Source organism: Hyperoodon ampullatus (genome assembly GCF_949752795.1).
Source record: "Hyperoodon ampullatus genome assembly, chromosome: 2".
In the NCBI taxonomy this organism is placed as follows: domain Eukaryota; kingdom Metazoa; phylum Chordata; class Mammalia; order Artiodactyla; family Ziphiidae; genus Hyperoodon; species Hyperoodon ampullatus.
In genome coordinates, this window is record NC_136915.1 from 117,039,678 (window position 1) to 117,063,697 (window position 24,020).

At 39.0% G+C, this 24,020-nt stretch overlaps 1 protein-coding gene across 1 annotated transcript in view; it reads right to left on the reverse strand.

The window, feature by feature from the left end:
* LOC307068204 (interferon-activable protein 203-like) overlaps positions 1 to 23,767 on the reverse strand; it is a 60,683-nt gene extending 36,916 nt beyond the window's left edge. The window contains exons 1-5 of the mRNA XM_079725951.1: positions 22,646 to 23,767; positions 13,521 to 13,678; positions 11,157 to 11,236; positions 4,345 to 4,425; positions 3,263 to 3,400 (exon numbers count right to left, since the gene is read on the reverse strand). The gene's annotated coding sequence lies outside the window, so the exon portion shown is untranslated. The remainder of the gene's footprint in view (positions 1 to 3,262; positions 3,401 to 4,344; positions 4,426 to 11,156; positions 11,237 to 13,520; positions 13,679 to 22,645) is intronic.
* Positions 23,768 to 24,020: the final 253 nt, after the last annotated feature.

Sequence of the window (24,020 nt, forward strand, 5' to 3'; positions counted from 1 at the left end):
ACACTACCAAACGTAAAATAGGTAGCTAGTGGGAAGCAGCTGCAGAGAACAGGGAGATCAGCTCGGTGGTTTGTGACCACCTAGAGGGGTGGGATAGGGAGGGTGGGAGGCAGGGAGACACAAGAGGGAAGAGATATGGGGACATATGTATATGTGTAACTGATTCACTTTGTTATAAAGCAGAAACTAACACACAATTGTAAAGCAATTATACTCCTATAAAGATGTTAAAAAAATCTACAGATAATAAATGCTGGAGAGGGTGTGGAGAAAAGGGAACACTCTTGCACTGTTGGTGGGAATGTAAGTTGATACAGCCACTATGGAGCCCAGTGTGGAGGTTCCTTAAAAAACTAAAAATAGAACTACCATATGACCCAGCAATCCCACAACTGGGCATATACCCTGAACAAACCATAATTCAAAAAGAGTCATGTACCACAATGTTCATTGCAGTTCTATTTACAATAGCCAGGACATGGAAGCAACCTAAGTGTCCATCGAGAAATGAATGAATAAAGATGTGGTACATATATACAATGGAATATTACTCAGTCATAAAAAGAAACGAAATTGAGTTATTTGTTATGATGTGGATGGACCTAGAGACTGTCATACAGAGTGAAGTAAGTCAGAAAGAGAAAAATAAATACTGTATGCTAACATATATATATGGAATCCAAAAAAAAAATGGTTCTGATGAACCTAGGGGCAGGACAGGAATAAAGACGCAGATGTAGGGAATGGACTTGAGGACACGGGGAGGGGGAAGGGTAAGGGGGAAGAACTGAGAGAGTGTCATGGACATATATACACTACCAAATGTAAAACAGATAGCTAGTGGGAAGCAGCCACATAGCACAGCGAGATCAGCTCAATGCTCTGTGACCACCTAGAGGGGTGGGATAGGGAGGGTGGGAGGGAGACACAAGAGGGAGGAGATATGGGAATATATGTATATGTATAGCTGATTCACTTTGTTATAAAGCAGCAACTAACACACCATTGTAAAGCAATTATACTCCAATAAAGATGTAAAAAAAAAAAAAAAAAGAAAGAAGTAATGAATCACTATGTTGCATAACAGGAACTACCACAATGTTGTAGGTCAGTTATACTGCAAAAACAAACAAACAAACTCATAGAAAAGAAATTAGACTTGTGGTAACCTGTGAGGAGAAAGGGAATTGGATGAAGTCAGGAAAAAGGTGAAAACTTTCAGTTATAAGATAAATAGGTACTAGGGATGTAATGTATAACATGATAAATATAATTACCACTGCTGTATGTTATATATGAAAGTTATTATGAAAGCATATCCTAAGAGTTCTCTTCATAAGAAAAAGAAAATTTTTTTGTACTTCTTTAATTTTGTATCTATATAAGATGATGGAAGTTCATTAAACTTATTATGCTTATGGCTCCATGATGGATATAAATCAAATCACTATGCTGCACACCTTAAATTCATACAGTGCCATATGTCAATTATGTCTCAATAAAACTGGAAGAAAAAAACATAAAATGCAGACCTTAGCTCCCTCTCCCCGGATAATAAATTAGATTCATTAAATAGCCTTTCTGAAGTTTCCAGATTGTGAATTTCACAACATATCTAGTCCCAGGGGTAAGAGAAGAGGTACTCCCCATCTACCTTGAGGGAAAAATAATTTTTAGAGTAGAATTTTTAATCTAGTCCAAACGATACTTAAATATGAGGGCTTCAAACACTATTGTATTCGAGGCATTGGTAGTTTTGGCAGACAAAGACCCACATGGAAACATCTATTGGAAGAAACAGTCGGTAAAAATTAATATATAAAGTCAAGAAAAACTGTAAGCTGAAAGGTAAGTAAGAGTGAAAACTTAACTTGATTAGGTGTGTCTATGCCTTAAAAATAAATAAAGCTCTGACTGAAGAGAAGAGAAGCAGGAAGTATGTCAACATGGTAGAGGGAGAGAGGGAGGACAAAGAATATAACAGTTGACTAATGTAGTTGTCTTAAATGGTAAGTCAGATAGGGGTATAAGTAAAAAACAAAAACAAATCAAAAAAGGAGAATATAGAAGTATCATAAATTGAAATGAAGAAAGCAGATACAAGACAATATATGTTAATTATCAGCATAAAGGGTCTAACCGGTTAAGCTTAAGTGACAAATTGGTCAACTTGGATTTAAGAAATCTGCCAATGTATTGTTAACAAAAGATCACTTAAAGGTGGAAAAATAAAAGAAAAATATTTATCATGCAAAGAGTAAGTAAAAGAAAACCAGTTTATCTATATTACTGTGGTTTTATATAGATCTGAACATAAAAAGTATCATCAGAGCACAACACAATGATAAAACGTCCACCTCCTAGGGAAATACAACAGTTTTAATCGTGTATTTGCCTATTAAAAGTAAATATAATAAGTGTGATTAACAGCATTTATCTAACATACATAAGATTCTGAAGTGAATATTAAAAATCTTATATTCTAGTCAAGCACATACAAAATATTACGGTATCAGGCCATACAGAAAGTCTTTAAACAATTCTAAAAGTAGACAATAGAAATCTATTTGTAATTGCCTCTCTCTGCCTCTCTCCTATGCCTTGCCACGAGAATGAAAAGTATTAATTTTCAGGAAGGCAGAAAGTAATCCTAAAAGAAACTGAAATAAAAACACTGGCAGCTGGTGTAAAATGGAGTCTAAAAGAAGAAGTAAACTGTCTTAAGAGAGGTAAAGAAGCCATGTTTTGTATAACTGTACTTGTGGAATTGAAACTTGTCTGCTCTCCTCTGTGTGTGTGTGTTTTCTAAAATTAGGACAATGCCATACAATACATTTTTATATCCAGATGTATTTTTTTACTCAATATTATTCTATGATGCTTTTATCATGCCCCTATCTTGACTTTCACCCAGGCCCCCACCACAGCCACCAAGTTTCCTGTGCATCTTCCAGGGAAGGAAACCAAACCTTTTCTCTAAATATAGCTCATGCCGATAGTTGCCTGGGGAATACATCTTAATATCTTCTATAGTCAAAATTCATTTCCCTTTGTTCAGGCTTCAGTTGTAGTGGAATAAAATGTCTATTATTTGCCTAGGCAGTAAAGGACTAGAATCAAGCTACTGCTGTTTTCACTTTTCTGAATATAGTTGATATAAAACCTTTCCCCCCAAATTCTTCATGACTAAAGCTTCCCTTCTCATCTTGAGTCTACCAACCAGGTACCCACAACTCTCTACAGAAATCCCTACCAGTCTTACCTCAGTGAAAATGTCCTCCACAGTAGTCTAGATCTTGAGGTTTTCTTTAGAAATGCAAGAATCACTGCTTATTTTGCTTAAGTAGGACGATAAATCAGTAAAGCTCTCAGAGACTGAACTGCAGAATTTTATAATCTCCTGAAGGGCAGAGGAAAAAGAAGTATTTTGAAAGACAACAAGGAAAAAGGGCGCTGGCTAGACAAAAACTTGATTTAGTGCTGGCTACCTCATACGGTGCTTTCCTGGAGAGAGAGAAGTTAGGAAACAGCATTGAGACTCCTCCCACCAATGTTCTTAGCTTTCAGTTTCATTAGTCAGAGAAAATAAACGGTTTATTTCCTGTAAATATCTTAATCAAAATGAAAAATTACAGCAAAGTTACACTCAAAAATTTTTTATTATAAATTTCAGTAGATGAAAAGAGTTCCAACATTAGAACTTTGTTATCCAGCAGACTTACATGAGGGTCATTAGAAAACTATATTCCCTTGAATGACTCTCAAATATACAAGAAGTAAGGTTAGCCATCTAGCCACTTATCCCTTACTTCCTGTTCTCAGAGTAGCAGTGGCAAGAGGAGATCTTGGAAGAACCGTCTATCTCTACTGTTTTTGACTGAAACTCCTGAAAGGGGGTGAGTTTTCTATAAAATAGCTGTTGGTTTAAATAGTACCTAAAACATTCACCCAGTTAATGACTGACACACCTGGAGCTTGACAGAAGTAGAAGGTCATTACAAATATGTGAATCCTTCCTCAGATATGTAGAAAGAAATGTGACATTAGTGGCCCTCCTGACTATGACTAGCTACTTAACCTCACTGATTAACTTCATGCTTACTGATCATGCTTTCTGCATTAGTCATGGGTAAACACAAGTGGCTAGTGGGCTTATATCATGACAGCTTCGAAACCTTGCAAATTCTGGAAGAACACTGAACCTCTGGAATAAGAGGGGCCTGATAAACATTTTGGTCTATGATGTTACTTCTGTGAAGGACAGTGGATGCCTTTCGGAGTACCGTACGCCCTGAGATGTCAAATAAATGGCAACAGCCAGCAGAGCTTATAGTGGTTACTCACCAGCTGATCTGCAAGTAGAGTGAGATCATGACTGCAAATAGGTCCTAAAACAGCTAATGTTCATATATAATCCGAGGTCTTCTAAAGAGAAGAAAGCCAATTACTTTCACACAAACTAGAGTGATGGAAGGGATAGTTGAAGTCTGGATATGAAACCATCTGAATAACTTCACCAAAGTAGGAGTAAGTCAGAAAAAAGCAAAGAGGATCTGGAGTGAGGTCCAGAAACACCTGTGGGTGTTCACTGTTTTCTGTCACAGGTTTTAGGTTGCTGTTATGTGGATGCATGGAGCTGGTGTTAAGGTAATGCATAAAGAGGAAATTTAGGGAGGTCAGGAGAGCCCATTCCAGAGATCAGAGGGCAGTGGACACATGGGAGGAATGGCCATAATTCAGAACATTTTCCTGCCCCTTTTCTTATAATCAATTCATGTGGAGTAATGTTCTCGGTTGAGACTCCAGTATACAACACACAGATTACTGTTATCAATAAACACAGTTCAGAGCAATGCTCCATAATTTATATTGTGCAGTTGATATTGTAATAGATGAAGCAAAGGAATGTTAAAAAACCTTAACTTTGCCAACCTAGTTAAGGTTTACAGAATTTCACTCTCAGGAGGATGAAATGTATGGCATGGAAACAGAGGCAGACTCAGTTGTGCAAACCAAGACAGTTCAGCTAGAGAGGAGAGATAGGAAGGGAGTAGGAAATGTCAGCACAGTTAGTATGTGTGTTACTGGTTCTATGGCAGCAAGACAAATTCTAGACTCCTCTGAGGAGTGAGCTAGTTACTTCATGCCGTGGTCACGACTGGCTTGGAAATTCAATGGGGTTCAGCATTTGAGGAAATTACAATAACCAAGGGACTCGAGTGTGCAGATTAACATCAATCTCTGGCTTTGGCAATTCAGCTGAATAATATTCTTTTCAACCTTTAGGTTTGGCTTTTATTACCCAAACACACACACACACACACACACACACACACACATATACATACACATACATGTATGCACTCTCACACATGCATGTACACACACATGCACAGAGAGCCAATCATTCTCTTGTTTCTGCATGCTTGGAAGAAAATTCTTCTATCTACTTTTTTAAATTCAACAAATATTTAACAATAAGTAAGATTTAAGGATCTAATGTACAGCATGGTGACTATAGCTAATAATACTGTATTGTATACTTGAAATTTGCTAAGAGAGTAAATCTTAAGCATTTTTACAAAAAAAGGTAACTTTTAAAGTTTGTGTATGTGTGCTGTTTTTACTCTTAAATATGAGTAAACAGACATGAATCACGTTCAGAAAAACCCTTAATGTGAAAAAGAACAAAACATGCAGAGAAAGGAACTTAAAAGAAACAGAGACGAAGGATGAGGAAGAAGAAAACTACATATATATATATATATATAGAGAGAGAGAGAGAGAGAGAGAGACAGAGAGAGAGACAGAGAGAGAGACAGAGAGAGAGACAGAGAGAGAGAGAGAGAGAGAGAGAGTCATCAGAGATAGAAAGCATTGTATCAATGAAACAAAAAGATCATGCTAACAAATGTGAAAAAATAAAGAAATCAACAGGAGAGATTTTAGAGATGTGTCTTTTAAATGTGATAGCAGAAAAAATTTAAATTTAATAGAGTGGTAGAGGATAACTTTGAGGAGTTCCTTTTCAGTGTATACCTGGAAGACAATGAGATGGAGAAAAGGGAGAGAAAAGAAGAAATGTGGAGGTTTATGCTTGGGTAAATATTAACCATCCCAAGGTGGTTATATATAATAGATGCCCAAGCAAGTATGAACCAAGAAAATAAAGAAAAGGAAGTTATCAAAGAACTAACATCTAGCTTGCTGAATGGGGGGGGGGACAACATATATAAAAGCACATTATTTTAAAATCACAAAATACCAAGGAGAGAGCAAGTCTTAAATATTCCAGAAAAAAAAAAAAAAAGGCTCACATCCAAGGATTAGGAATAAGAATGGCATGGCCTTTTTTTAAAACATCTTTTTTGGAGTATAATTGCTTTACAATGGTGTGTTAGCTTCTGCTTTATAACAAAGTGAATCAGCTATACATATACATATATCTCCATATCTCCTCCCTTTTGTGTCTCCCTCTCACTATCCCACCCCTCTAGGTGGTCACAAAGCACTGAGCTGATCTCCCTGTGCTATGCGGCTGCTTCCCACTAGCTATCTATTCTACATTTGGTAGTGTATATATGTCCATGCCACTCTCTCACTTTGTCCCAGCTTACCCTTCCCCCTACCTGTATCCTCAAGTCCATTCTCTAGTAGGTCTGGGTCTTTCTTCCCGTCTTGCCCCTATTTTCTTCATGACCATTTTTTTTTAGATTCCATATATATGTGTTAGCATATGGTATTTGTTTTTCTCTTTCTGACTTACTTCACTCTGTATGACAGACTCTAGGTCCATCCACCCCACTAAAAATAACTCAATTTCATTTCTTTTTATGGCTGAGTAATATTCCATTGTATATAATGGCATGGCCTTCTTGACAGCAGCACCGGGAGCTAGAAGACACGGCGGATGGGAGGGGGGAGCAATCGCTTTACCACTTGAAGGCAAACAATTTTTAGCCTGGTATTCTATACCCAGCTGATAATTAATTACACATAAGTGTAAGGAAGGAACAAAATTGTTCAGGGAATCCCCAGGACGACGATGAAGAGAAGTCCCTGAACCTTGACCCATGCAGAGCTGGAGAGCAGAGCAGCTTGTCCAGATGGAAGGGGAGGACACGGAACTCAAGGAGGACTCCTGACCAAAGAAAGAGTGGCGGGGGGGCGGGAAGGAGGGGTCTGCCTGTGCTGCAGGTGGTGAGTGGCTCTTATAAAGTAAGTGAGTTTGCTTTGAGGGGAATTTTACAATTATGGCAGTTTAGAAAGACCTAGGGATCAGGGCATAAAAAGTTGAACAAACTATTAAAGAAATGTCATTGACTTCAGAAAAAAATTAAAGATGCATAAGGAAGGAACACAATACAGTATATAGCTTACCTGTGAGTTTTATTTACATAGTCATAGTAATATAAAATACCAAACATTGATTTGACCAAAAATTTTGAAATGACTGTATTGGGGAAATGGAAGGAAGGAATCACATGTATTTGTGAGATGTGGGGCTCTCACAATGTACCAAAAAAAAGGGGGTTCATATAAAACAAACTTGTGGTTACCAAGGGGGAAAGGTGGGGAGGGATAATTTAGGAGTTTGGGATTAACATACACACACTGCTATGTATAAAATAGATAACCAGAAAGGATCTACTGTACAGCACAGGGAATTCTGCTCAATAGCTTGTGATAAGCTATAAGGGAAAAGGATCTGAAAAAGAATATATATACATGTATATGTGTGTGTGTGTGTATAAATACATATACATATATATATATATATATATATATATATATATATATATATTCTGAATCACTGTGCTGTATACCTGAAACTAGCACAACATTGTAAATCAACTATACTTCAATTAATAAATAATAAAAAATTGTTAAAAGATTAAATTAAAACATAAGGGGCTCTACTAGATGCTGATTAAAGTATCAGAATCTTCCCACCTGCTTATCCTAAGGATCTATTAATTTTACACAAAATTTCAAACACAACCTACATTAAGATATAATAGTATTTTATAAGTAGAATTAACTACTTCCAGCTAAGAGAATTTGGGAAGTTTCCATTAGGGAAAAAGGGCATTTGGGCTGTTCCTATCAGAAAGAATCAGATTTCAATAAGTGGGAATACAAAAAATAGAATCCCAGGTCAGCAGAATGGAATAGTCCATTTCAAGGACTGTCCATGTAGAGTCAACAAGTCATCTATTCCCTGGGGTCCCTGATTGCCTCTGGCACAGAGAGCTAACCTTTATCACTAGCCTTTAAGTGGTAGGGTCTTCCATAGGTTATCTCATGTAACCTCACAACACACTATGTGTAAATACATTAACCACACCACATCGATGAGGGAACTGAAACTGAAAGGCGTTAAGGCTCCTGTTCAAGGGTACCCAGATAGTCAGTGGTGGAGACAGAATTTAAACTCAGTTATTTTCTGTTAAATGCCCTTTCATTTTCTATCACTGTGCCCTGCTTTCTGGAATATCTGCACATAATTTATAGACGACACACCAATATACAGAAAGCCATTTTTTAGGAGTACAGACAGATCAAATAAAGAAACCCTAGAGGGGCAGGCTCTGCACTCACCCACAACCTTTCTCACCACATCCTTCCCCTTAGCTCTCACACAGCTCAACACATAGATAAATGTTCTACCAGAGAGGAAGCAACAACCTCAGGCTGTTCAAGATTCTTACTGCAAATAACACAATCGACTATGGCTAGTTGTTCTTTTTTTTCAATTTGTTGTACAATGTGATGATTTAATGAATTGAAGGGGCTTTTTTAAAGGATATTAACCTCTCAGATCATTGGGAAGGCTGAAGGAGCAAAATCAAGCCTAAACTCACACAAACAAAAAATGCCGCATGCTTCTCACACCTCCTTACCCCGCCCATATTCACACACTCCAAGCCAGGCAGCAAAACTGTTCTGAAGGAGCAAGCTCAGTGCTTCTGCCACTGCACACAAGATGTCAAGACCTGACTTCACCTTATTCACGAAATCTGCAGTACTAATGCCTCTTCCATATCAGGAAGTTGACCTTTAGATTGCTGCATTCGCCTAAAACCCACACATCTTTGAAAACAGCTGTATCAGCAAGAGGGAAGCCCCATGTGCATCCTGGTTCTCCTGCTGAGGACTTCCAAATCAAGCCTCACTTGGAAGCAGGTGACAGGGCAAACCTATGCCACATGTATCCAACTGGGCTGCAAGAGAACTTGAGAGTCTGACTTCTGAGTTGGTAGGTGAGAATTGTTACATGTGAATTATTTAAAAGATGTTGGGCAACGACGAATATGACATGTCTGCTGTAAACCCATTCAAAAGACATAGGAGTCATTCATCACTCACGGATTTCTGGCTCAAGAACATAGGTGAATGATGGGGTGATTACAGAGAATATGAGCACTGGAGGAGGAGTACATCAGGACAGGTGAAGAGACGTGGTTTGAGTGCTAGAAGTGTTGAGTTTGAGGTTCCTGTGAGATGTAAATGGAGATTTAATTGCATATATGACCCTGGAGCTTAGATGAAAGGTCAGAACTGCAGATAATAAAATGGACAGTATCAGAATACAGACAGCAATTGATGCTGTAGAACAGGATGAGATCGTCAGGATATGCTGAGTGAAGACCGTGTGGGCCTTGGAGCCACAGAGAGCTCAGACAGGAAGTGGTTGGGCAGAAGAGGAAGAGTCAGCAAGGGAGACTTACAAAGAAAGGCCAGAGCAGGATAGAAAAGATGCAACAGCTGGCGCGGTTCTGGAAGGCAAGACAGAGAGTGTTTCAAGAAGGGTGGGGTTCAGACCCAGCAAACCCTTCTAGAAACAGTCATTAGGTAATTATTCATTTCCTCCATTTACCCCTCATTCCATAATTTTAGTCTGGTTTCCCCTGTTTACGTTGAGTCACAATGACCTGAAACAGACAGTAGGTAAAAATGTAGCACAAGCGAGGCAATAATAAAAGCCTGAGAGTCGATCCTAAGGCTCTTCCAGCTTCTAAATCATATTCTCCCCTACATTCTCAGTGCCTCCTCCTCTTCCTACTTTGTGAACACGGGCCCTTTGTTCGTGTTGTGTGGTCATCTTTCTGTTCTCTTCCTGGTCATCTTATCCATTATGCTCTGTGGCCAGGCCTTTCCCCACATCCCTCTGCCCCGATAGACTAAGCTCAGGCTACCCTGACCAAACCTGCCCTCCATTTCACCCTCATCCTTCATTTGGTTAATTCCTATTCACCTCCAGATCTCTCTTTATATTTCATTTTCTTCAAAATTATTTTCAAGTCCTACCAGCCTAAATTTGGGTTAAGTACTCCAACTGTGCATCCCCATAAAACCCAGGACTTCCATATATCGACATTGTGTGAAGAAATGCCTGGGCTCTGGCTCTGCACAAAGTTAGAATTCCCACTCCACCTCCTGTGTGAGCTTGGGAAAGTCTCTTACTCCACTGGAGACCGACAGTGCCTAATCCATGCAGGTGCTGTGAAAATTTAAAAAGTTCAAGTACTTAAGGCACTAAGCAAAGTAATTGAAAGACAGAAAGCACTTGGCAAACACTGTGCATTATTATTAATATCATCCGTATTATCACTCTCATCATATTGTTTAAGGCCTAATATCTGCCTTCTTCCCTGATACATAAACTCTGTAGGGGTAGAAACTGAATCTGTCTTGTTTAAAAACAAAAGAAAAAAATCAACACTGGGACTGGAATCTAGTAAGACTTCAATGCACATTCATTAAATATGAGATTCTCATGTACTTGTGTAAAAAATAATTCCAAACCCAAAGGGCCCAGATCCCCCACAAACCTGCTACCCTAAAAGTCATTTCTATCCAAATGTATAATGAAAAACTCACACTCAGCATATCCTAAATCAGTGATTATCTTGGGCCCCTAAGTACCATCTCTTTCTGATTCTGCTTTTACTGTTAATGGAACCACAATCCTACCAGTGACCTAGGCTCCAAACCTCATAGTCATCTCCAATTCTTCTCTCTTCCTTGACCCCTACATCTAGTCAATTTCATAAATACTGACAATATTAGGAACAAGGCTGATTCAGGGGTGATGGTAAGGATAATGGTAGTCAGGTGAGGTTGTGATAAAAAAATAAAAATGATCACCATACCTGATAGTAAGTTAATCTTTCAATATCCATGGGAAGCCAGCCTGAGGGAACTGTCCTCGTGCTGAACTGCAGAAGGGCACCTGAAGACAAAAACAGGGGGATCAGGATGGTGATTTTGGTATTTATATTCCAACATTTATATTAATCATTTATTAATGAATTTTTAATGGTAATAACCTGTCAAACCATTTGTGTGTTATGAAAAGCAACTGCAGGCCTTCTCTTCATTCTCAAGAGTCTGTTTTTGAATTTAATAGTGACATGTAGCACAGTTGGGTACATTTCTTCAGTGCTAAGTGGTCCTTTGACCCCTGAGGTTTTCTGCATAATCGGAGATGTTCCAATTTACTCTTGTTCCTTTCCTACTTCTCATTTACCACAGTGGATGATGGAAAATTACAAAATGATAGAAAAAGTTAATGCAACTGGTGATAAGCCAGGAGAGTGACCCTAATTGGGACATCAAGTAGGCAGGAAGAGGGGGAGGAGGAATAGAAAAAGCATAGGGTTATTTTGACATTATCAGGCATAGCTGAGGTTCTGGGGTGATTGAATTGGCTCTGGCAAATGGAATGATATGTGTATATGTGGGACATAAAAGTTGTGTCTCTGACACCTGGATCCTACATCTTCCTGGCCATGTGGCCATTGTACATGCCTTAGAATCATGGGATGAAGATGCACCAGGTACTAGGAGCCTCATGAGTCAGTTGGGACTGATGTTTATTGTTTCATAATGTCAAGGAAATGACCTAAAGCTTCACACTGGTTTTCCTAATTATATCCCCAAGCATATGCTTCCAAAAAGGCAATGATGTCTCTCCACCAAGCCCCAACCTCAATGAAACTACAGTGTCCAAATATCAGCTGCAGCTTTTTCCCCTACATATTGTTGGTTAAAAGTAGCTATTTTTAAGCTTATCTCCATTCTCACACTTGATCTTAGTCCATCATCCAACTCACTACATCTTCCTTTCTTTGTCTTTTCTTGAAACATAACACAGTATCCTGGCTAAGGATTGTCACACATATGAGAAGGACAAAGTTTTCATAGAAACTCCTGGCCTGGGTGATGGGCTATCTCTGAGCCACTCACTGCCCTGGGTACATACAAGTATTGTTTAAATTAATAATCCTAACTGTGCAAAGTAAGCATGATTATTACTCCCACTTTATAGATGAGAAAATAGAGGCTTAGAGGTGTTTTGTGACTGGCCCCAAATCATATAACTAATGAGTAGCAGTAATAGGGTTTGAACTTTAGCCTTGTGAAGCCGGAGCCAAAGCTCTTAAAGATTATAAAGCACTGCCCTCTGGTGGCAACATGAAGAGGTACAGCTCAGTGACCAGCAGGATAAAAACCACGTGGATCAACAGGAGGTAAATATATAACATATGTCTTGCTTAAAGATGTAGCAATTTGGGGTTGTTTGTACAGCTCCACTACATGCAGGCATCCTTACTGAGTCTCACTATCTGGCTCTTCCTTAAGAAGTTCTTTTCCTAGTTCTATTCTTTTACTCTCAGCGTAGCTGAATGCAAAACAAAACACAAGGCACTCTGCTTAGTTCTTTAAATTATGTGCCAGCCTGGACCAAAAAAGACTACTCAGGGACATTTTCCTGGGTGCCAGAATCACAATATCACAATAACAGAACTGGAGGCTGGAAAACACCACCCAGATCCCCAAACCCCACAAGGAAAGCATTTATTCCTCCAGGAGTATTGGCTGCTGACAGCTGAGTTTGTCTCCTGGGATTGCTCAATGTTGAAGGAAGCTGCCTTGCCCAAGGTTACATTCTCGTATGGACAGGTTCAAAGTTCCAGCCCTCCTGCCTCAGTGAGAGACCACTGGAAGCCATCCCAACTCTAAAGTAACAGAGGGATTGGCTGCATCCCCATTACAATTGCACCACGGTTCAACTTCTTCCTCTGCCCTAGCTGCTTCCCTCTCTCCTTTCAAGTGTTTCCAAGAGCATCCTCTAATAAGCCTCCCACAGGCAAATCTTGGAGTCTGTTTCTCAGGCAACCAACCTAAGATAATGCTCAACTCTTAACTTGAATCATATTCACAAATACTGTCACCTTAAATAAGGTGCAGGAGTGCAGGGTAAAGATATATATCAGAAAAGCACATGGATATAAAGTTCAGAAACATACCAGAAGGTAAAAGTCATATATGAATTGGGGATCAATCAATCAGTCCTCATATGCTGCTAGAGTATGTGACCACTTCACATTTCATAACTTTGTAATTGCCATCATGCCACTTAAATTACTTGTCCTTCAGTTTTTTAATCTCTACATAAAAGGATGTAATTAAATGTTTTCTATGGTCACTTCAGACCAAGTCCAAAACTTTACCTTAAAACTTCATAGTAGGGCTTCCCTGGTGGGGCAGTGGTTGAGAGTCCGCCTGCCGATGCAGGGGACACGGGTTCGTGCTCTGGTCCAGGAAGATCCCACATGCCGCGGAGCGGCTGGGCCTGTGAGCCATGGCCTCTGAGCCTGCGTGTCCGGAGCTGTGCTCAGCAATGGGAGAGGCCACAACAGTGAGAGGCCCGCGTACCGCAAAAAAAAAAAAAAAACTTCATAGTGAAAACTCTTACAATCTTTCCTACAAGGTTGTGTTTGAAGGTTATTTGTTTGTTTTCATTTTGACTTTGAGCTGTTCATCTACTGTTTTGATATGATGATTAGGGATACAGGTCTTTTCCATCACTATCAGCATCAAACATATGTAAGGCAAGGTTCAACTCTAGGAAACCTTGGGACAGTAATTGTTGATTCCCCTTTGGGGTAAAGTTCCCTTTTAAGTTGTTGCTAAAATTTTTCACTAGGAAGAAGCTCACTCTAATTATCCACATTAGCATGAAGTGTCTCATTCTCAAAGACTCAAGCTCAAATCCCTCCTGGAATCCCTCTTATTCAGTAACTTTCTATTGACCTTCTTCCCCTTTTAGTTTCTTCTTTGAATGGAGACATGGAAATAAAGGTACAGACTGTCATCAGGAAAGATGAATGACTGTTAAATGAGAAAACTCAATCCCAATGTTAAACTTATAAAACTTAGTTTGCACGGTACTAAGGAAATGTTGAACTTAGGAAGACAGTACAAAATAACACAAGATAAAGTAACTTAAATAGCACAGCTAGAGAAAAGAATGATGGGATAGAGGTTAAAGTTTCTATATTCAGGCATTCTTGATCCCACAGGTGTAGAGGACAGAAAAGTTTTTCTTCAATCAAATTATTACCACGTGTTGTTATGACCCCTGAAAAAACCAGGGTAGAATCAGTCCATAGTGACACTTCTGTCATGGTATGCTTTGGCAGGTTCTGTCTTCCTTTTTTTATATTATAGGCTGGGTCCCTTTTCATTATTCTCATCAAGGAAGAAGAGGAGGAACTCCTGTGAGCCTTAAAGATTCACAAGTTACAAGACCATCCTATATGCCTGAGGGTGGACACCATGAATAAAATTATATACTTATAAAACACAATCGTTACATCACTAATCATTAGAGAAATGCAAATCAAAACTACAGTGAGGTATCACCTCCCACCAGTCAGAATGGCCATCATCAAAAAATCTATAAACAATAAATGCTGGAGAGGGTGTGGAGAAAAGGGAACCCTCTTGCACTGTTGGTGGGAATGTAAATTGATACAGACACTATGGAGAACAGTATGGAGGTTCCTTAAAAAACTAAAAATAGAACTACCATACGATCCAGCAATCCCACTACTGGGCATATACCCTGAGAAAACCATAATTCAAAAACAGTCATGTAGGGCTTCCCTGGTGGTGCAGTGGTTGAGAGTCCGCATGCCGATGCAGGGGGCACGGGTTCATGCCCTGGTCCGGGAAGATCCCACATGCCACAGAGCAGCTGGGCCTGTGAGCCATGGATACTGAGCCTGCACGTCTGGAGCCTGTGCTACGCAATGGGAGAGGCCACAACAGTGAGAGGCCCGCATACCGCAAAAAACAAACAAACAAACAAACAAAAAAAAAAACCCCAAAAAACCAGTCATGTACCACAGTGTTCATTGCAGCTCTGTTTACCATAGCCAGGTCATGGAAGCAACCTAAGTGTCCATCGACAGATGAATGGATAAAGAAGATGTGGAATGTATATACAATGGAATATTACTCAGCCATAAAAAGAAACGAAATTGAGTTATTTGTAGTGAGGTGGATGGACCTAGAGTCTATCATACAGACTGAAGTAAGTCAGAAAGAGAAAAATAAATACCGTATGCTAACACATATATAGGAATCTAAAAAAAAAAAAGCGTTATGAAGAACCTAGGGGCAGGACAGGAATAAAGACACAGACGTAGAGAATGGACTTGAGGGGACATGGGGAGGGGGAAGATAAGTTGGGACGAACTGAGAGAGGAACATTGACATATATACACTACCAAATGTAAAATTGATAGCTAGTGGGAAGCAGCAGCATAGCACAGGGAGATCAGCTCGGTGCTTTGTGACCACCTAGAGGGGTGGGATAGGGAGGGTGGGAGGGAGACGCAAGAAGGAGGAGATATGGGGATATATGTATACATATAGCTGATTCACTTTATTATACAGCAGAAACTAACACACCATTGTAAAGCAATTATACTCCATTAAAGATGTTAAAAAAAAAAGAACAACAATAAAGACACACTCTTAGATGGAAAAAAAAAAAAAAACCCACAATCATTACATATATCCTCATTATCTCTGTTTTGGGAGCAATCTGGATGGCATGAACCAAAGCAGCCAGCTCAAGGTTTTCCTCTCCGGATGCCCTTTTATTTGGAAAATAACTTAGGAGGCTGAAGTATAAGAGAGATACCAATAAATGATATGCAAGTGTGTGTATATCAGTGTGTATGTGTGTTTGTGTGTATGTTCATCAAATGCCAGTAATTGCCAAAGCAAAACTGGCTTTGTCCCTCTCCATTGAAAAGGTCCTCTTTAAGAAGTGACCATTTAAACTGGTGTCACCTCTAGAAGTGTTCTGTCATGGAGGGGCTTCAAGGACACATAAAATAAAAAATGAATGGCATCCCTGAGTTATGCAATGTAACAGGAAGCAATGAGGGTGATTTGTCCATAGACACATACCCTAAAGATAGCTCTATTTCTTTCATTCAAATTAAGGAAGGAAATGATTAAAAAGTGAAATCCTTAGGTCAGTCTGGATCTTATAGTGAATTAAAGATTCTTCACAAAAGAGAGCAAATAATTATCATCTAGCAATCCACCTCCTGGTATTTACCTTAAGAAACAAAGATGTGAACTCAGATTTAAAGAAATGGCTATTCATCCTAATGCAATTTTAACAGTAAAATATGAAAATATTTTCTGAACAAAACTAAGAATGGTATTGAAGAATATGATGCAGGAAATGGTTCACCTTGTTGCGTTAGTTATCTGAAAACAGTAAGTTACCACATAATATATACAATAAGTCCCAAATTTCATGAATATATGTTCATCTGGAGTTTGTGATAGTATATAACAGTTTTAGCCCTAATTAGGCAGAGCATAAGTTAAACCCCACCAAACATGCCCCACAATTATACAGATTAGAGACTGGCTCCCATTCTCTGCCCACGTTACATTATCAGACTGAAGCAGTCGGAAGCTCTAATCTTCTGGGGGAGGGGTAAAACATGGTGAAGCCGGAGGAGGGGTGGGAACATTGCCCCATGAAGGCAGCTGAGAGGGGGAGAGTGTATCCTCATGTCCCTGTATTCTCCAGGCCCAACCACAACCTAAGGATAGGAACAATCACAGTGTCTATGCTCAGAGTGAGACACTAGGGTGTGAAGAGGGCGGGTTCTTTGCCTGATGTTACAAAGGTATAAGTAGAGGGTAAGAATTTGATCCCAGGTAATTATTCTCTAGAGCCTAATATTTTAACCAAATACCAATCTGCTTCTGCATAAGTAAATTACTGGAAAGACATTAACACACACTCACACACACACATGCACACACATAGTTCCATGACATTTACAAATGGAAGGGAGTATTAGTGATGGCATGTATAATTCTACAAGGTCTAGCATATTATTTCAATTTATCTCCCTGGCTATACAATATTAAAAGGCATCTGAATTTCCTGAGGGTCAGTGGATGTAGCCGGACACATTATATTCTGCAGTGGCGGGGTGGCGGGGGGGAGTTGGGGAATGTATTTAATACTTGCTACAGATTACCTAGAAAAAATAAGTTGATGATATTGATTAGTGGATTTGTAGCTGCTTTAAAAGGTACATCTCTAGAGTTTTGATTTGTGAATAGAATTCAGCTTGGAAGAACAATCTGGAGAGGCATGCCACAGGATTCTGTTCTGATGGAGCTTTGTCATCATTCACTCGAAGCAAACACCAGATTTGTTGAAAACACAAAGATTCAAGGGAAAGCTTATATCTATTGGTTAACACAATAGATATCTCAAATAGCCTAAAAGGACCAGAAAAATATGCACAGTAAATTTGCAAAATCAATTTTCATAAATTTAAGTTTTGGAATATAGAATGAAAACATCAAATGTATAATTGACAGGAAAGAACTATATTAATAGTCATTCTCATAGTTCCATATGAAATGAAAAAACATTACACATAAATCACCTTCAAGTGGATTGAAAACTTAACTGAGAAAGAAAATACTATAATACTTTTAGAAGAACACATATAACAATAAATTCATGACAGAGGAGTTGTAAAGGGTACAGAATGAAAATCATGAAGGAAAAGTTGATAAGATAAATTATATTAAAATTGGGACCTTCTGTTGACTAAAACATCAGAGAAAGTGGAAAAACAATCTAAAAATTGGGAGAAGATATGTGAAGGCCCATACAACCGACAGAGGTTTAGTATCCAGAATATACAGAGAAGTCCCATAAATCTATAAGAAAAAGACAAACAACACAATAGATACATAAGCAGAAGATTAGAGCAGCACTTTACATGTGAAGAAACACAACTGGCAAACTAATATGTGAAAAGGCACTTAAACTCATCAATGGTAACCAGGGAAATGAAAATTTAAACCACAGTGAGATGCCACTTAACCACCACCAGAAAAGCAAGTATTAAAATTTGACAAATCCAAATATTGGTGAGGACATGGATAAATGGAAATTAGTCTTTTTTAATTTTTTTTAAATTTTTTTGCCATGCCGCACAGCATGTGGACTCTTAGTCCCCGACCAGGGATCAAACCCATGCCCCCTGCATTGGAAGCACGAGTCTTAACCACTGGGCTGCCAGGAAAGTCCCCCCGAAAGTAGTCTTATCCACTGCAGAAGTATAAGGAAGTATAAATTGTTTGGATCATAATGTGGCATTATCAATTAATTTTGAAGATACACATATCCTATGATACAGCAGTCCCCATGCTAGAAAAACTTCTTAGCAGCCCTGTTTGTTAAAGCAAAAAAAAAAAAATAAAGAAATAAAAAGTGACCAACCAGGGGCTTCCCTGGTGGCTCAGTGGTTAAGAATCCGCCCGCCAATTCAGGGAACACAGGTTCGAGCCCTCGTCCAGGAAGATCCCACATGCCATGGAGCAACTAAGCCCACGCACCACAGCTACTGAGCCTGTGCTCTAGAGCCCGCGAGCCACAACTACTGGGCCCATGTGCCACAACTACTGAAGCCCACGCGCCTACAGCCCGTTTTCTGCAACAAGAGAAGCCACTGCAATGAGAAGTCCGTGTACCACAATGAAGAGTAACCCCTGCTCGCTGCAACTAGAGAAAGCCCGCGTGCAGCAACGAAGACCCAACGCAGCCAAAAATAAATAAATAAATTTATTTAAAAAAATAATAAAGTGACCAACAATAAAATGGACAAATAAATTGTGGTATATTCATGTAGTGGAAAATTACACAACTGCAAAAGTGAACTACAGTTAAAACAACAATGTGAATGAATCTTAGCAAGTTGCAGAATATACATATGATTTCATGTATTTAAGGTATAAAATGTACAAATTAAACAATATATTGTTTACTGATACAAAACTTAAAAGAAAAGCAAAGGGATAAAACCTCCAAATTCAGAAAAGTAGTTACTTCAGGGGAGTGGGAAGTGAATGGGACTGGAGAGGCACATGGGGCTTTGGAGCTAATGATCATATTCTATTTCATAAATTAATTGGGTGGTGGGTACACAGGTATTTGGTGTGCTTTTATACATCTGCATCTTAAACATGTGTTTATAAATATTATTTTGTGTATCTATGCAGTAGTTAACAATTTTAAGACATCAAATATTCTCAGTGAGGTTTTTTTTTTCTTTTTTTAGTATGGGTAACTTGGCATACCATGAAGCTCTTTTACAATTATTTATGATGGTTTACATTTTTAAAATATTTTTTCCCAAATTGAGGATTTTGTTCTACCTTTTCATTTTGTGTGTCTAATGTATTTTCAGTGTTATTCTCATTCTAGGCTGCTTGTGCTAGCAAAAAAGATAAAACAACCTGACTATCAAAAAATATATATTTTACTATTTCTTTCATTAAGCTCGGTTTATTTTTCTTTTTGTTGCTGTGACAGAACAATTTAAATCATTACTGAAAATCAGAAAATGTAGCCAAACAAAAGTAGACCAAAAAAAAAAAAAAATACTCATAACCCCATAGAGGCAAGCACTCCTGACACTTCTGGGAAAATCCTTTCAGATCAATTTCCTTGCTGGCTATGAGATAATAAAAAAATGGAAAGAGTAGTACTTTGTTATACATGTTTTATAATCAACCATCATTTAGTCAATCTATGTCAGAGAGCAGAAAACTCTGAATCTGCCCTCTCTCTTTTCCTCTGTATCCTAAGGGATTTATAAAATAATTCAATCCTTCCCTCAAGGCAGGAAAAAACAAAGAGGTTGGATGGAGAATAGTGCTCATTATGAATGTCAACTCCGATCAGTTGGTGGTGGTTGCATAAGCTCTGTTTTGAGACACTTTCTGAGAATGCAGCTGAGCAGTGAACTCTGCCTGTGCCAAGAGCTTGGGAAGAGAGAGGGAAGAAGCACCCATGCCCAGAGTCTGCCATCACAGCCTACAGGGCTTCTTTGTTTACATGACAGCTTCCTTGGTGATCTCAATTTTCCCAGCTAAGTTCTCTAGAATACTCTCTACTATATTCTGCACCTTTCTTTGTCTTCCTCCTTTACAGCCTATGTTGAAAGGTACCTAGTTTACTCTGTCTAATATTGAAAGTGTATGTAACTTGAGATCTTTAAGGTACCACGCTTGCTTTGAAGTGGAAAGAGCTACACTTAAAATATCATAATGGATGCCTGGAAACCTATAATGGCTAGAAGCATTTAAAATTTAAATAACTTAATTGGCATATCATACATTGTATACTACCAAGAATTCCCTATGAAGGAGGTAGGAACACTGAAAAGGAAAACATTACCACTTCAATTTGTACTTTATACTGATGACCATAGGTGTTCATTTTCAAGTCAAAGTTATTATGATGATAGGAGGGGACTAAATTGAGAAGAATTTGCAGAGCATATGGAATTGGACTAGCATCTAATTTATTAAATCTCAATAAAATTGAGCCATCATATCACACCAGCCCACTTTTATAAAGTCTCCCCTGTTACAATAAACCAGATTGTAATGTGTCTTGGTAGAGTAGGTCTGGACTCTAAGAAGGCTCTTCTACCAAAGGAAAGAGGGCTGGTTCCTGATAAGCTTTCTTTTGAAACTAATGTACAGCTGTGATGATATCCATCCACAGTGTTACTACTCACTGAAAAGGTCCTCCTTTAACTAGTTTTTAATTTTAGTCCCCACCCACACCTTCTCATTTGAGATTTAAGAGAGGCAACTTGGTGTAGTGGAAAGGGCAGGAACTTTAAAATTTTTTCACATCTTCATTTCTTGGCTTCTCTCATTCACTAGCCAATGACCTCGGGCATGTTACTTAGCCTCTCTGAGTCCTACCTGCCAAATAAAGATATAATGTCCCCCTTGCAGGGATGTTGTGAAGAGAAATAGGATAATATGTCAGTATGACCTATTGCAATGGCTAATGAATGGTATGAGCTTAATCAGTGTTCAGTTGTGCCATGTATATCAGGGAAATAATAATCTAGGATCTAATAACTAAATTGCCATTTATTTTTATTTCAAAAAATTTTAATGGCTTTTGATGCTACTTATCCACAGTCTCCTTTTCCAGCTTTAAGAGACATTTTAAAACTATGGCTTCCTAAGGCAACTTCTCTAAACTTTTTCTGACTTCTATGACCTACTAGTGCCTCCTTGAAGAATGATCACAGCCAGAACCGCAAGTGGTACTCTCAGGTAGACAGACCATGGCGACAGAGTGCTACTCACTAAAGAGTCGGAGCTGGAACCAGCCAAGAATGCATGTAACTCTTTGTAGGTGTTACCAGCCATGAGAGCAGAGGTATATATAAATGGGCTGCTTGAAGATTTTGTCTCCTGGAGGGGCTACAAGGGGAATGCATTGGCCTTTAGTCATACACACACACACACACCACCAACACCACCACCGCCACTTCCCTTCATCCTTTAATCCCTTTCCTGCTTATGATCTGGGTGATTTCCAAGACATTAGGTTGTTCTGGGATTGAAGCAACTCTAAGACACAGAAAATCCGAAATTGCAAGAAAGCCCTCAGGCCTCTCTTTCACCCTCCAAGAGGATGAACCCTTGAACTGCAGGATATAGAAAAGTGAGAATTCTCCCCAAATCTTAGGCAAAGCACTAAGTCCTGTAGCTGTGTTATCTCTGAGATCTGGCATTCCTTAAAAGTCACTGTGCCAATGTTTTATATTCTTAGGTATCCACCCTGATGGAGCCTTTTACACTTTATAAAGCCCTTTCAAATACATAGTACATGTAATTTTAATAACCAAATGAGGTGGGTAACATTTCCCAAAACTCCATAAGTGAGAACACAGTGGCTTCTAATCCCAAGGTGAATTCTTTTCTACTAGCCAATGGTTACATCACCCCAGGCCTTGTACATTCCAGTCCCCTCACGTCCCAGCCTGCAACACAGAACTACCTTCTTGAGGAAACACTCACCACACATGCACACACAAATTTCACAGCCATAGCAAACCTGTTTAGAGTTATGAGAAGTATAGAGAGACACAAATGATTATACAAGAGACAATACAAGTGAAAGTGGATTTTGAACCAGAGTGACTGGGTTCAAATCCTCCTTTCCCCACTGAACTGAGTAACGCTGGGCAAGTCACTAATCTTATGCTTTAATTTTCTTATCTCTAAAGTGGAGATAATAGTAGTACTTGAGAATCACATAAATCAACGCATAGAAAACACTTAGATTAGTGCTTGTTATGTGGCACAAACTAAGTGTTAGCTCACATCACTAAACTGGCAAATCAATTCTCTTATCTCAATAATCGCAGGTGCTACAACCACTCATCCATAAAAGAGAAATAAAAGAAATACTCACTTCATCCTGAGGTATTCTTTCATTCCCAGGAGGGGTCCCCTTCATTTTTCTGATTTTGTAGATCTTCAGACAATTTATGAAAATATATTTTAAAAAATTTCTATGACATAATCGAGAGCTGAGACAGAAGAAGCATTTCTATCACAAATTCAGCTACCTGAAGCCTAGCCACTATTGCTAGCTTACATTTGAAGACCTTTCACATACACAATAATAAGAACTTAATCTCTTAAAATCATCAGCACAAATATCCAACCTTTTTTGAGACAGAATTTTCTCACATTCCACCTCCCTCTCACCATAGAAGGCATCAACCTCTAAGCGACACAAAATCTATGGATTATATGCCCTTTTTATTGGATGCCTGTCATATGCCAGGCACTGTGCTGGCCCTGAAAAATACAACAGAAAACCAGACAGATACAGTCCCTCACCTCACAGAGCTTAAAATTTAGAGTTGCATGTGCTCTCCAACATGGTTACCATGAACAATGTGTGGCTATTTAAATTTAAAATTAATTAAAATCAAATAAAAGTGTATTTCCTCAGTCACACTAGCCTTTTTTTTTTTTTTTTTTGTCATGCCGCACGGTTTCTGGGATCTTAGTTCCCTGACCAGGGATTGAACTCAGGCCCTCAGCAGCGAAAGCACAGAGTCATAACTACTGGACTACCAGGGAAGTCCCTAGCTACTTTTTAAATGTTCAATAATCATGTATGCCTAGTAGCTACTGCATTGGACAGCACAGATATAGAATATTCCCAGCCTTGTGAAAAGTCCTACTGGAGGGTGCTGATGCAGAGAAAGATAAAGGTAAGTAAACAGGCAATGGGAATATGGCACAGAAAATGCTATGACAGAGAAACAGGATGCTAAGGGAAAAATCCCTAACTCAGACTTGATAGGAGACAGGGATTCTGGAATAATTCCTAGAGATAGTGACATCCAAGCTGAGGCTTGTTCATTTGTTTAACAAGCATCTATCATGCACCAGGCACTGGGAGTAGAGGAGCATATAATATAAACAAAGGCTCATTTTCACAGAGCCTCAGTGGAGGAAGACAATCAATAAACAAATACACTCCCCAAATAATTTCTGTTTGTGACACACACTATGGAGGAAAACAATGGCATAATGAGGAGAGGCTACTTCAGTTTGCTGAGAAGTGAAAACCCAGCTGAGTCCGGGAATCTTAAATATATACTATTGATACTACGTATAAAATAGATAACTAGGGCTTCCCTGCTGGCGCAGTGGTTGAGAGTCCATCTGCCGATGCAGGGGACACGGGTTCGTGCCCCGGTCCGGGAGGATCCCACATGCCGTGGAGCGGCTGGGCCCATGAGCCATGGCTGCTGAGCCTGGGCGTCCGG